The sequence below is a fragment of the Tursiops truncatus genome, chromosome 21 (genome assembly GCF_011762595.2).
Source record: "Tursiops truncatus isolate mTurTru1 chromosome 21, mTurTru1.mat.Y, whole genome shotgun sequence".
NCBI classification, from domain to species: domain Eukaryota; kingdom Metazoa; phylum Chordata; class Mammalia; order Artiodactyla; family Delphinidae; genus Tursiops; species Tursiops truncatus.
In genome coordinates, this window is record NC_047054.1 from 35,107,220 (window position 1) to 35,117,801 (window position 10,582).

Below are 10,582 nucleotides of genomic sequence, written 5' to 3' on the forward strand. Positions count from 1 at the left end.
TGGGAGGGCCACTCTCCCAGGGAGCCAGCACATAACCCCAAAGTGAGGAATAATTAAGGTTTCCACATTATAATCCTATCGACTGACCCACTTCAACTTTCACCAGCTGCCCCAGCTTTGTGGAAATGTAGTTTGCTATTCGAATCCAGTTTTCTCTTCTTGGAACCATCACTAGGGCTTTTCCTCACTTTAAAAACCTTGCTGGATTGAAAGTGTACAAGATGAGCATGATCTGGGTGGTTTTTCTGTATGGCTTCTTTCACTTAGGATGTTTTCACTGTTTATCCGCACTGTAACATTGATCATTATTTCATTCATTTTTTCCATTGTGATTAAAAACACATAACATTTGCCATTTAAACCATTTTTTAAAAGCTTTTTAAAAAAATTATTTTCTATTCTTTGGCTACACGCAGGCTTTCTCTAGTTGCGGCCAGCGGGGGCTACTCTTCATTGCCGTGTGCAGGCTCCTCATTGCGGTGGCTTCTCTCGTTACGGAGCACGGGCTCTAGGCGCACGGGTTTCAGTAGCTGTGGCACGAGGGCTCAATAGCTGTGGCTCACGAGCTTAGTTGCTCTGCGGCATGCAGGATCTTCCAGGACCAGCGCTTGAACCCGTGTGTCCTGCAATTGGCAGGCGGATTCTTAACCACTGTGCCACGAGGAAAGCCCCATTTAAACCATTTGTAAGTATAGAGTTCTATGGCCTTAAGTACATTCACATTGTTGTAAAAATATCCTCACCATCCATCTCCAGAACTTTATTTTCCCCATGTGAAACCGTAGCCATTAAACACTAACTCACCTCAACCCCTGGCAACCTTATTCTACTTTGTCTTTGGATTTGACTTATCTGGATACCTCATACTAGTGGAATCATAGAACGTTTGTCCTTTTTGTGTCTGGCTGGTTTCACTTAGCATAATGACTTCAGGGTTCATCCACATTGTAGCATGTGTGAGAATTACCTTAGTTTTAAAGGTTGAATCGTATTCCATTGCGTATATACTACACTGTACTTATCCATTCATCTGTTGAAGAATGTGTTGTGTTGCTTCCACCTTTTGGCTATTGTGAATAATGTTGCTATGAATATGGGGTACAGATATCTGTTCCAGTCCTTGCTTTCTAATATTCTGGGTGTACACCCCGGAGTGGAATCAAGGGATCATACATTTTCCATGTTTTTGAGGAGCCACCATACAGTTTTCCACAGCGGCTGTATAATTTTACTGTATTCCTTTATATGACAGAATAATGCAGCTTATGGATCTACCTTATTTTGCTTATCCGTTTACCTGCTGATGGACATTTAAATCTTTCCTACCCTGGGCTATTGTGAACAGTGCTGCTATGAATAACTGGTGTACAAGTTTTTGTTTGAATGCCTGTTTTCCATTTTTTTGTTATATATCTAGGAGTGGAGTTGTTGAACCACATGGTAATTATATTTTATATTTTTGAGTAAATGCTAAAGGTTTGTACACATAGACTGCACCATTGTACATCTCCATAAGTAACTTTTAAGAGTTCCAATTTCTCTGCATTGTTGCCAACGTTTGTTATTTTTATTTACATATTTTAAAATTTATTTAAAATTTTATTTTTATTCTAGTGTGTGTGAAGGGGCATCACACTGTGGCCTTAATTTGCATTTTCATCATGACTCTTGACATTTGACATCTTTTCATGTCCTTGTTGACCATTTGTATGTCTTGCCTGGAGAGCAGTCCATGCAAGTTATTTGTCTGTTTCAAAAATTGTATTGTTTGTCTTTTTGTTGATGAGTTGGAAAAGTCCTGGGTACGTTCTAGGTAAAGAGTCTTATGAGAGATATAATGTGCCCATATTGTCTTCCATTCTGTGGGCTGTCTTTTTACTTTCTGGATAGCCTCTTTTGATGCACAGAGGTTTGTAATTTTGAGGAAATCCAATTTATCTATTTTTTTCTTTCATTTCTTATGCTTTACTGTCAAATCTAAGAAACCATTGCTAAATTCATGGTCGGGAAGATTTAATTCCTCGGTTTATTTGAGAGTTCATTCAGTCATCCCTCGGCGCCCACTAGGCCAGGTTTTAGGCCTGGGGCTGAGTCAGTGTGAGGGTTCAGCGGTCACGGTTTAGGGTTATGGGTCATCGTTGGAGAGTCATGGTAGAGGGTTGTGGTTAAAGGGTCAGGGATTAGAGTTTAGGGGTCAGTGATGAGGGTCTAGGGGTCTGGCGCTAGGGTTGTTAGGGGGTTACAGTTAGAGGTTAGGGTTCTTAGGGTAAAGGTTAGAGTTAGGTTTAAGCACAATTGGCCCTCATTGTCCTCCCCTCTCCTTCTCTGTGAAGCCTCCAGAATGGGTAGGACTTGCCCAGGGTCAAACAGGAGTCAGGGAGCTGAGGTCAATAACTGTTTTTCTGGCCTCCCTTCCCCCAGTCCTGGGCTCTGAGAGAAGAATGAACTGTCTGTTCTTGTCTAGGACTGTTTCTTATCCAACTCGACCTCTGTCAAGGATTGGGGAGGATGTCAGAAGTCATGCATGGTTTCCTTCTGCCCTCCTACCTGGGAAGGGTGATGCTGGCCCTACTCTGCCTGGGCAGCCCCAGGTTCCAGCACAGCCCAGACAGGAGGGCACTCAGTGGACATGTGTGGATTTATACAGGACTGGGTGCAGTGACCTGCCAGCCCCCAGATGCTGCCTTCTTGAGGGCTGCTGGGGCCCTCCTGGCACTGGAGGCATCCTTTGTCCCATCTGAGTGGGCATGCATAGATGATCAAGTCTCAGGCAGGACATCCCTCGACCTCTGACTATCCAGGCAGGCATCTGTGGTCCTCTAGCTCAGTCCAGCCTGGGCATTGTCATGCCCTCATGTACAGCTACGGAGCTGAGCATGATGCTGGGCAGTTCAAGAGCTACCTGGGCAGTGTAGACATTCCTTTGAGAAGTTTCAACCACCAACATGCACGTGGCTGAGAAAAAGGCCTCCCGCTCACGGCCTCATAGGCTGCCAAGCGAGGGAGTAATCCTCTAGACATTGGAGTGTGGCCCTGACGCAACACCCATGCAACAGACCGTGGCCCTGCAATCCTCTGTTCTTTCAATCGTTAGAAACTTTTAACATGCATATTCATTAAGAATCAAAGATATGGGAGCAACTGGACCTCCCAGTGTGAGGTTAACACTGCCACTGCCATTGTCTTGGAGAGCCATATGCATCCATGTGGCCTCTGGAAAGCCTGCCAATTATGGGTTCCATGGCATGGAATAATTCTCGAGCCTCCCGTTACTTCATTGCTCAAGTGTCCTTACCACCTTAGCATTTGGTTTCTTCCTCTTAGTAAAGGAGAGAGAAGAAACTGGAAAAGGAGCAGTATTGTTTTTCAGGGATGGGCAATTAATATGGCCAGGGAGATGGCATAACTCAGGGCTCCCACCTCTCAGGGGCAGGAATGAGGTCTGTGTGTCTTCTCAGGACACATGGGCTGTTCTGGGCCAGCCTCTAAGATGTGAGGACCTGATGCCCAAGGAAAGAGACTTGAGTTTACCACCACCAATGATCCTGACTTTTCAGCAAGTGAAAGAACTTTTTGCAGTCTTGGGAGGGACAGTAAGAGCACTGGATGAGTCGCTGCAGCCCCTAAGTGGGCTGCAGGACCCTAAGTGAACCCCTTTCTTCCTTTTGTGTCAGATTGTGTGCTGTGCAGTGAGCTGTCATTGACATAGAATCTGTTGCTTCCTCCCAGCCAGCATCTGTTCTCAGGCCCAAGTGCCTCAGTTTTCCTTTGGGAATTACATGTCACCTGCTTCCAGTCCAAACAGTGGCAGAAGGATGACCCCATATTCCACCCAGCTCGAAGATGGGTTTACAACCCACATCTAGCCAGTCCCATTTTCCATCTTCTGGTGATTGGTCAAGGATGAGAGTGCAACCCAAGCCAGATCAAAGGCATTTAAAACCATGACTTTCTTGGAATCCAAGAAAAGGAGAAACTCTTTCTCGGAAAATGGATGGTGAGTGGTTGTCAGCCTAGAACTGCTGTTGGCCCAAGTGCAGTGAGAGAGCCTGTGCCTATGAATGGGGTCCCCCAAAGGCACTGAGCGGGACAAAGGTTTGGAGAGAAACAAGGTCACACTGAGACAGTGTGAGCCCGTGGACCTGCTAGGTCCAAACCTATTCTTCAACTTGCCACTTGTAAGTATTAACGTATTTCTACCCTTACAATAAATACTAATTTATTTTATTTCCGTAAGTGTGTCCAGTCACTGGTAAAAGAAAAAGTCCTGGTTGATACATCTGAGTCAATAATCCCTGACCCTTCCTCAGGTGTCCTCACTGGGTAGGCATGGCTGGGGTAGGTGAAGACACTGGTTGGGGTCATAAACTAGGGGAGCTGGCAAACAACTCTGTCCCTGCTCCTTCCCTGTCCCGGGAGAGGGAAAGCCTGGAACAGTGATAGGATAGCCAGTAGGGGAAGAGTTTCCTCAGTGGTTAATTGGCCTTTTTGTGTTTTCCTTCATTTAGGGTCCATTTTGGTAATGTGCTTTTACAAAGAAATCCCCCTTTTCCTCTAGATTTCCAATTTGTTACAGTAGGTCTCTCTTATTTTGACGTTTAATTGTTCCTGTCTAATTTTCTACAGAATCATGACAAATAATGAACAATATACTGATACTTTACTATTAACTGAAGTCTCTATTCACGTTCCCTTTGTTATACCTTTCCTTGTTCCAGGGTCTCAGAGGACATGGGGTCATCATGTCTGTTTAGTCTCTTCTGGGCTCTGACAGTTGGTCAGATTCTCCTTGTTTCCAAGACCTTGACAGCGTGGAGGAGGGCTGCTCAGGTATTGTATAGACTGCCGGGCACTGGGATTTGCTTGGTGGTTTTGTCGTGGTTAGACTTGGCTTTGCAAAAGCAGACCACAGATGTGAAGTGCTTCCTCTTCACTATATATCAAGAAGACAGGCTCTTAAGGGAACTTCTCCCTTATATTCTTAATTTTGGTCACCTAGCTGAGGTAATGTTTGTCAGGTTTTCCCACAGTGAGGTTAATTTTTTCCCATGTCCATCCTGTGTGTCTTATGTAGGAGGCAGTCATAATGCAGAAGCCACACTTGAGGAGAGAGGGGTTAGCTTCACATCCTTGATGGACAGCTGACTTGCTATATACATTGTTTAGAAGCTTTCTGCATAGGAGATTTCTATTTAACACCATTCATCAAAAACTATGTAATTTATTTATACCAGTTTGGACACGTGAATAATTATTGTAAACTTTTGGTTATAATCCAGCACTACATTATTAGACTGCTTAGTTCATTCTTGCTTTGGCTGTTGAGAGCTTCTTCCATTTGCTCTTGTTTTCATTTTACATATTTTTTCTTTTGTGGGTTTAAAAAATTTTGGTACTTCTTTACTTTCTGATATTTTAAGATTATCCTGCTTCATATATTTACTGTCTCAGTCCTACCATCAGCCCTTTCTTCAAAGAGCCCTTGTTCCTTTTATTAGAGAATGGTATTAAAAACTTACATGTGGGAGCTAAATATGCTCAGCTGACAGTACATAGAAATATATGCATGTATCCCAGCCTATGCATATACACATAATTACAAAGATTTCCATGTGGAACTATGTGTAGGCTAAAGATAGTTTATACTGATATCTCCAAGCGGATCTGTTATGACATGGATATTGTAACCTTCTCCCTTTGTTTGACTGTAACATCCAACTCCATTGGTAAGAAACCTGGCTTCCACCATTTGTCATTTATTAAATTCAGTGCTTGTTCCATTTGATGACTGATATAGTAGTTTCAGTACTGTTAGCTGCTACCCCTCATGGGAAAGAACATAGAGTCCACTGTGTATGTATGGCACAATTTGTCTTTGGCCTAAAGATTCTGTACATTTCCAAAGTTAACTTAGGTCAGCCCATTTGTCCCACTACCAACTGTGAGTTTTTTCATACATTTCTGAACCAGTTAGATCCTTTGTTACATTCTGTATCCCAGTTTTTGACACTCCCATATCCTAAGTAGTTAAGTTTGAATAGATTGTAAATTACTTGTTGGGTTGTAAAAATCTGTGGGTATAGCCAAATGCAGTGACAGGTATTCACCACTGAAGTATCATATGGACTCTTTCAACCACATATTCTGTAAACTGTTTACCATGTCAGATTTGCCTTTTCTAGAATGTCATATAAATGAGGTCATACACTGTGTAGCACTTCAGACTGGATTCTTTCACTTAGCAATGTAAGTGTTAGATGCATGTATTATTTTTTTGGGGGGGGGGCACGGGTTGATGATCCATTCCTTTATATCTCTGAATACTATTGCACTGCATGTATATGAGAGGAAAAATAATTTTCCCTCTACACTTCTATGTTCTTTATTGAGATCCCCCTTGTAATGAAAAAGAGACGAACTGGAGAAAACAATCAGAAGTTTAATATATACCATGCATACCTCCTGTATACTTGAAAGATACCCAGGAAAACTGAGTCACTCCCTGAAATGGCCCAAGCCGTTACCTTAAACACTTCTGCTGAGAACAAAAAAAAAGATTTCAGGAAATGGAGGCAGCCATTTAAGGGATGTTATTAGGCAAAGCCCAGTAAACAAGGGTAAGGTTGTTACACAGATTTACATCCAGGCCTATTTCATTGACAAGCTTTTTTTTTTAAAAAAAACATTTATTTATTTGGCTGTACCGGGTCTTAGTTGCGGCCTGTGGAATCTTTAGTTGCGGCATGCGGGCTCTTAACTGCAGCATGCGGGATCTAGTTCCCTGACCAGGGATTGAACCCTGGTCCCCTGCATTGGGAACATGGGGTGTTAACCACTGGACCAGCAGGGAAGTCCCAACAAACTTTCCTTGATATTTAGTCATTATTTAATTCCTGGTCCAGAGAGGGACATACCGTTACAAATGGAGATATCCTTAATAAATGTAAATTTACCTCCTAAAAGGGCATTTTCTACTTGGTTTTGAAAGATTCTCCTGGGTCTGCTGTTTCTTAAATTAATCAGTCCAAAATAATCCTTTTGTCAAATGGGCATATTTTGGGGTGGTGTATTCTGCTCCCCTTGACATGTATGTGCCCTAATTTGCTTATGAATTCATCTACAGAAGGACATCCTGATATCTTTAAGTTTTTAACCATTATGAATAGAGCTGCTGTGCATTACTTGATGCTAGTTTTGGTTTGAATACAGTTTTTCAAAGCAGTTGTCTAAATACAAGAGGTACACTTCTTGGATCCTAAGGTGAGACTTTTTGATTTGGAAAAATCTGCCAATCTGTCTTTCAAAGTTGGTTGTACATACATTCCACCAGCATCTTGAGTTTATTCTTGTATGCTTATTTACTGCCTGTTTATCTTCTTGGGCCAGGTGTGTGTTTCAATCTTTACCAGATTTTAATGGCGTTGTTGGCATAATTTGAGTACAAATCCTTTATCAGATATGTGTTTTGGAAATAGTTTCTTGCAGTTTGTGGTTTGTCTTCTGGTTTTCTGAATAAGGTCACCAGACCCAAAGTCATGTAGATTATCTTTTTTTTTTCCCTAGGATTTTTATAGTTTGGTAATTTAAATTTGGCTACGGGCATTTTGAGTGAATTTTGGTTTAAGTTGTAAAGTTTGTGTCTACATTCATTTCATTACATATGGTTTGTAATTAATTGCTCCTTAACCATCTTTTGAGAAGATACAGTGAGATACTTGACTCCATTTCAGTTTGGATTTCCAAACTTAGTATATACAGCAGAACTGCCTCCCAGATGAGGCCTCTGGGTTTGTGAGTGCAGCACTCTCGGCACTTTTCTCACATCCCACAGGGGGCGCCGAACCCACCTGTGTGACCGTGGGGGCACAGGTGCACCCTGCCCACAGACTTTGCTCTGTGACAAGCAGACAGGATCTTTGTCTCCTGTCAGGGCCTAAGTTTCCGGACCATGAGGCATTGTCCACACAGACAGGAGCTGGGTTTTCTCAGGAACCACTGGTGAGGAGACTCCACAAGAGGAAAAAATGAGCAAGTGTGGAGAATCTTCCTGTGCAGCTGACTGCTGGCTGGGTGGGGTGCATCTTCAGGGGACTCAGGAGAGAAAGGGTTTAATGTGGAATACTGTGCACTTTTAGTTAGTTTTATGTGCAGTGTAGATGGTGACCAGTGTCGTTCTTTGGAGACTGGTGTCTACTTTTCCTGGCACTGTCTGTTGATTGCTTTAGGTAGAATAAACTTTTTTTTTTTACATCTTTATTGGAGTATAATTGCTTTACAATGGTGTTTTAGATTCTGCTTTATAACAAGGTGAATCAGTTATACATATGTTCCCATATCTCTTCCCTCTTGCGTCTCCCTCCCTCCCACCCTCCCTATCCCACCCCTCTAGGTGGTCACAAAGCACCGAGCTGATCTCCCTGTGCTATGCGGCTGCTTCCCACTAGCTATCTGTTTTACGCTTGGTAGTGTATATATGTCCATGCCACTCTCTCACTTTGTCACAGCTAACCCTTCCCCCTCCCCATATCCTCAAATCCATTCTCTAGCAGGTCTGTTTCTTTATTCCTGTCTTACCCCTAGGTTCTTCATAATATTTTTTTTCTTAAGTTCCATATATATGTGTCAGCATACGGTATTTGTCTTTCTCCTTCTGACTTACTTCGCTCTGTATCACAGACTCTGGGTCCATCCAGCTCATTACAAATCACTCAGTTTCATTTCTTTTTATGGCTGAGTAATTTTCCACTGTATACACGTGCCACATCTTCTTTATCCATACGTCCGATGATGGACACTTAGGTTGTTTCCATCTCCTGGCTATTGTAAATAGAGCTGCAATGAGCATTTTGGTACATGACTCTTTTTGAATTATGGTTTTCTCAGGGTATATGCCCAGTAGTGGGATTGCTGGGTCATATGGTAGTTCTATTTGTAGTTTTTTAAGGAACCTCCATACTGTTCTCCATAGTGGCTGTACCAATTCACATTCCCACCGGCAGTGCAAGAGTGTTCCCTTTTCTCCACACCCTCTCCAGCATTTATTGTTTCTAGATTTTTTGGTGATGGCCATTCTGACTGGTATGAGATGGTACCTCATTGTAGTTTTGATTTGCATGTCTCTAATGATTAATGATGTTGTGCATTCTTTAATGTGTTTGTTGGCAGTCTGTATATCTTCTTTGGAGTAACGTCTATTTAGGTCTTCTGCCCAATTTTGGATTGGGTTGTTTGTTTTTTTTTGTTATTGAGCTGCATGAGCTGCTGGTAAATTTGGAGATTAATCCTTTTTCAGTTGCTTCATTTGCAAATATTTTCTCCCATTCTGAGGGTTGTCTTTTGGTCTTGTTTATGGTTTTCTTTGCTGTGCAAAAGCTTTGCAGTTTCATTAGGTCCCATTTGTTTATTTTTGTTTTTATTTCCATTTCTCTAGGAGGTGGGTCAAAAAGGATCTTGCTGTGATTTATGTCATAGAGTGTTCTGCCTATGTTTTCCTCTAAGAGTCTGATAGTTTCTGGCCTTACATTTAGGTCTTTCATCCATTTTGAGCTTATTTTTGCATATGGTGATAGGGAGTGATGTTATCTCATACTTTTATATGTACCTGTTCAGTTTTCCTAGCACCATTTATTGAAGAGGCTGTCCTTTCTCCACAGTACATTCCTTCCTCCTTTATCAAAGATAAGGTGACCATATGTGCGTGGGTTTATCTCTGGGCTTTCTATCCTGTTCCATTGATCTATCTTTCTGTTTTTGTGCCAGTACCATACTGTCTTGATTACTGTAGCTTTGTAGTATAGTCTGAAGTCAGGTAGCCTGATTCCTCCAGCTCCGTTTTTTGTTCTCAAGATTGCTTTGGCTATTCGGGGTCCTTTGTGTTTCCATACAAATTGTGAATTTTTTTGTTCTACTTCTGTGAAAAATGCCAGTGGTAGTTTGATAGGGATTGCGTTGAATCTGTAGATTGCTTTGGGTAGTAGAGTCATTTTCACAATGTTCATTCTTCCAATCCAGGAACATGGTATATCTCTCCATCTCTTTGTATCATCCTTAATTTCTTTCATCAGTGTCTTATAATTTTCTGCATACAGGTCTTTTGTCTCCTTAGGTAGGTTTATTCCTAGATATTTTATTCTTTTTGTTGCAATGGTAAATGGGAGTGTTTTCTTGATTTTACTTTCAGATGTTTTCATCATTAGTGTGTAGGAATGCCAGAGACTTCTGTGCATTAATTTTGTATCCTACTGCTTTACCAAATTCATTGATTAGCTCTAGTGGTTTTCTGGTAGCATCTTTAGGATTCTCTGTGTATAGTGTCATGTCATTTGCAAACAGTGACAGCTTTACTTCTTTTCTGATTTGGATTCCTTTCATTTATTTTTCTTCTCTGATTGCTGTGGCTAAAACTTCCAGAACTATGTTGAGTAAGAGTGGTGAGAGTGGGCAACCTTGTCTTGTTCCTGATCTTAGTGGAAGTGCTTTCAGTTTTTCACCATTGAGGAAGACGTTGGCTGTGGGTTTGTCATATATGGCCTTTATTATGTTGAGGAAAGTTCCCTCTATGCCTACTTTCTGGAGGGTTTTA

General features: G+C 41.8%; 1 long non-coding RNA gene across 1 annotated transcript; it reads left to right on the top strand.

Moving 5' to 3' along the window:
• The first annotated feature begins 3,740 nt into the window (after window positions 1–3,740).
• On the top strand, window positions 3,741–6,181 carry LOC141277477 (uncharacterized). Its single transcript, XR_012328918.1, has 3 exons — window positions 3,741–3,997; window positions 4,719–4,830; window positions 6,168–6,181. It is a non-coding gene; the product is annotated as an uncharacterized lncRNA (long non-coding RNA).
• Window positions 6,182–10,582: the final 4,401 nt, after the last annotated feature.